This window comes from Arachis hypogaea, chromosome 9, assembly GCF_003086295.3.
Source record: "Arachis hypogaea cultivar Tifrunner chromosome 9, arahy.Tifrunner.gnm2.J5K5, whole genome shotgun sequence".
Taxonomy (NCBI): Eukaryota; Viridiplantae; Streptophyta; class Magnoliopsida; order Fabales; family Fabaceae; genus Arachis; species Arachis hypogaea.
The window spans coordinates 33,140,716-33,145,109 of NC_092044.1; the positions used below are offsets into that span (position 1 = coordinate 33,140,716).

Sequence of the window (4,394 nt, forward strand, 5' to 3'; positions counted from 1 at the left end):
TTTTCAAATCAATTTTTCAATCAAATCTTTTTCAAAATCAATTTCTTTCTATTTTCAAAGATACTTACTATCAATTAATGATTTGATTCAACATTTCAAGTATGTTGCCTTTTCTGTTGAGAAAGGTTTAATGTTTGAATCATATCTTTTCTTGTTAGTCAAGTTTTTAATTTTCAAAATCAAATCTTTTTAAAATGTTTTGCAAATCATATCTTCTCAATCACATCTTTTTAAAACCAATCATATTTTCTTAACCACATCTTTTTCAAAATAGTTTTCAATCAAATCTTTTTTATTTCTAATTTTAAAATCTTTTTCAAAAATCACTTGATTTCTTTTCCACTTTCATTTTCATTTTCAAAAATCAAGTATTGTTTTCAAAAATGTTTTCAAAATCTTTTACTTAATTTTCGAAAATTACTTCCCTCCTTCTCACATCCTTCTATTTATGGACTAACACTATCCCTTAAATGCAAAATTCGAACCCCATCTTCTTTGATAAGTTCGAATTTTCTACTTCTGTCTTCTACTCTTCTTTTCCTCTGACACTTCAAGGAATCTCTATACTGTGACATAGAGGATTCCATATTTTCTTGTTCTCTTCTCTTTCTTATGAACAGGAGCAAAGACAAAGGCATTCTTGTTGATGCTGATCCTGAACCTGAAAGGACCTTGAAGAGAAAGCTAAGAGAAGCCAAAGCACAACTCTCTTTAGAGGACCTGACCGAATTCTTCAAAGAAGAAGAACATATGGCAGCCGAAAACAACAATAATGCCAACAATGCAAGGAAGGTGCTGGGTGACTTTAATGCACCTACTCCCGATTTCTATGGGAGAAGCATCTCTATCCCTGCCATTGGAGCAAACAACTTTGAGCTTAAGCCTCAATTAGTTTCTCTAATGCAACAGAATTGCAAGTTCCATGGACTTCCATTGGAAGATCCTCATCAGTTCTTAACTGAGTTCTTGCAAATCTGTGACACTGTCAAGACTAATGGGGTTGACCCTGAGGTCTACAGACTTATGCTATTCCCTTTTGCTGTAAGAGACAGAGCTACAACATGGTTGGACTCTCAACCTAAAGAAAGCCTGGACTCTTGGGAAAAGCTAGTCAATGCCTTCTTGGCAAAGTTCTTTCCACCTCAAAAATTGAGTAAGCTTAGAGTGGAAGTCCAAACCTTCAGACAGAAGGAAGGAGAATCCCTCTATGAAGCTTGGGAAAGATACAAACAATTAATCAGAAAGTGTCCTTCTGATATGCTTTCTGAATGGAGCATCATAGGTATTTTCTATGATGGTCTCTCTGAACTATCCAAGATGTCTTTGGATAGCTCTGCAGGAGGATCTCTTCATTTGAAGAAGACGCCTACTGAAGCTCAAGAACTGATTGAAATGGTTGCAAATAACCAATTCATGTATACTTCTGAAAGGAATCCTGTGAACAATGGGACTAGTCAGAAGAAAGGAGTTCTTGAGATTGACACTCTGAATGCCATATTGGCTCAGAACAAAATATTGACTCAACAAGTCAATATGATTTCTCAAAGTCTGTCTGGAATGCAAAATGCACCAAGCAGTACTAAGGAAGCTTCATCTGAGGAAGAAGCTTATGATCCTGAGAATCCTTCAATGGAAGAGGTGAATTACATGGGAGAACCCTATGGAAACACCTATAATCCTTCGTGGAGAAATCATCCAAATTTTTCATGGAAGGATCAATAGAGACCTCAACAAGGTTTCAATAACAATAATGGTGGAAGAAACAGGTTTAGCAATAGCAAGCCTTTTCCATCATCTTCTCAGCAACAGACAGAGAGTTCTAAGCAGAATAACTCTGACTTAGCAACCATGGTCTCTGATCTAATCAAAACCACTCAAAGTTTCATGATTGAAACAAGATCCTCCATTAGAAATTTGGAGGCACAAGTGGGTCAGCTGAGCAAGAAAATAACTGAACTCCTTCCTAGTACTCTCCCAAGCAATACAGAAGAAAATCCAAAAGGAGAGTGCAAGGCCATCAACATGGCCGAATTTTGGGAGGAAGGAGAGGCAGTGAACGCCACTGAGGAAGGCCTCACTGGGTGTCCACTGGCCTCCAATAAGTTCCCCAATGAGGAACCATGGGAATCTGAGGCTCAAACTGAGACCATAGAGATTCCATTAGACTTACTTCTGCCATTGATGAGCTCTGATGAGTATTCTTCCTCTGAAGAGGATGAGTATGTCACTGAAGAGCAATTTGCTAAATACCTTGGAGCAATCATGAAGCTAAATGACAAGTTATTTGGAAATGAGACTTGGGAGGATGAATCCCCTTTGCTCACCAAAGAACTGGATGACTTGTCTAGGCAGAAACTGCCTCAAAAGAGACAGGATTCTGGGAAGTTTTCAATACCTTGTACCATAGGCACCATGACCTTCAAGAAGGCCTTGTGTGACTTAGGGTCAAGTGTAAACCTCATGCCTCTCTCTGTAATGGAGAAGTTAGGAATCTCTGAGGTGCAAGCTGCAAAAATCTCACTAGAGATGGCAGACAATTCAAGAAAACAAGCCCATGGACTTGTAGAGGATGTTCTGATTAAAGTTGAAGACCATTACATCCCTACTGATTTTATAGTCCTAGAGACTGGGAAGTGCATGGATGAATCCATCATCCTTGGCAGACCCTTCCTAGCCACAGCAAAGGCTGTGATTGATGTTGATAGAGGAGAGTTGATCATTCAAGTGAATGAAGAATCCTTGGTGTTTAAGGCCCAAGGATATCCCTCTGTCACCATGGAGAGGAAGCATGAAGAGCTTCTCTTAAATCAGAGCCAAACAGAGCCCCACAGTCAAACTCTAAGTTTGGTGTTGGGAGGTTCCAACATGGCTCTGAGCATTCCTGAGGCTCCATGAGAGTCCTCTGTCAAGCTACTGACATTAAAGAAGCGCTTGTTGGGAGGCAACCCAATGTTATATTTTATCTATTTTCTTTTGTTATTTTATCTTTTTTGTAGGTTGATGATCATGAGAAGTCACAAAATCAATGAAAAAAGCAAAAACAGAATGAAAAACAGGAAGAAAAATAGCACACCCTGGAGGACACACCTACTGGCGTTTAAACGCCAGTGAGGCTAGTGTTGGGCGTTTAACGCCCAGTCTGGCACCATTCTGGGCGTTTAACGCCAGAAAGGGGCACCAGACTGGCGTTAAACGCCAGAAAAGGGCAAGAAGCTGGCGTTAAACGCCAGAAATGGGCACCAGCCCGGCGTTTAACGCCAGAATTGGCACAAAACGAGATTTTGCTTGCCATTTGGTGCAGGGATGACTTTTCCTTGACACCTCAGGATCTGTGGACCCCACAGGATCCCCACCTACCCTACCACCCTCTCTCTCTCTTCTTCACCCATTCACCAATCACCTCAACACCTCTTCCCCAAAAACCCTTCACCTATCAAATCCCATCTTTCTCTTCACCACTCACATCCATCCTTCATAAAACCCCACCTACCTCACCATTCAAATTCAAACCACTTTCCCACCCAAACCCACCCTCAAGTGACCGAAACCTACCCTTTGCCTCTCCTATATAAACCCTCTTTCACTCCTTCATTTTCACACAACATACACACCACTTCTCCCCTTCTTGGCCAAAAACAAAAGCCATTCCCTCTCCCCTCATTTCTTCTTCTTCCACTCTCTTCTTTCTTCTTTTGCTTGAGGACGAGAAAACATTTTAAGTTTGGTGTGGTAAAAGCATTGCTTTTTGTTTTTCCATAACCATTTATGGCATCCAAGGCCGGAGAAACCTCTAGAAAGAGGAAAGGGAAGGCAAAAGCTTCTACCTCCGAGTCATGGGAGATGGAGAGATTCATCTCAAGGGTGCATCAAGACCACTTCTATGAAGTTGTGGCCTTGAAGAAGGTGATCCCTGAGGTCCCTTTTTCACTCAAAAAGGGTGAATATCCGGAAATCCGACATGAGATCCGAAGAAGAGGTTGGGAAGTTCTTACCAACCCCATTCAACAAGTCGGAATCTTGATGGTTCAAGAGTTCTATGCCAATGCATGGATCACCAAGAACCATGATCAAAGTGTGAACCCGAATCCAAAGAATTATCTTACTATGGTTCGGGGGAAATACTTGGATTTTAGTCCGGAAAGTGTGAGGGTGGCGTTCAACTTGCCTATGATGCAAGGAGATGAACATCCGTACACTAGAAGGGTCAACTTTGATCAAAGGTTGGACCAAGTCCTCACAATCATATGTGAAGAAGGCGCCCAATGGAAGAGAGATTCAAGAGGGAAGCTGGTTCAATTGAGAAGGCATGACCTCAAACCCGTGGCTAGAGGATGGTTGGAGTTTATCCAACGCTCAATCATTCCCACTAGCAACCGGTCCGAAGTTACCATAGA

The 4,394-nt window shown here is 41.2% G+C and overlaps 1 non-coding gene across 1 annotated transcript; it reads right to left on the reverse strand.

Annotated features, from left to right (window-relative positions):
- Positions 1-1,155: 1,155 nt before the first annotated feature.
- On the reverse strand, positions 1,156-1,263 carry LOC112713952 (small nucleolar RNA R71). The gene has a single exon (XR_003158912.1). It is a non-coding gene; the product is annotated as a small nucleolar RNA R71 (small nucleolar RNA).
- Between the last annotated feature and the right edge of the window lie 3,131 nt (positions 1,264-4,394).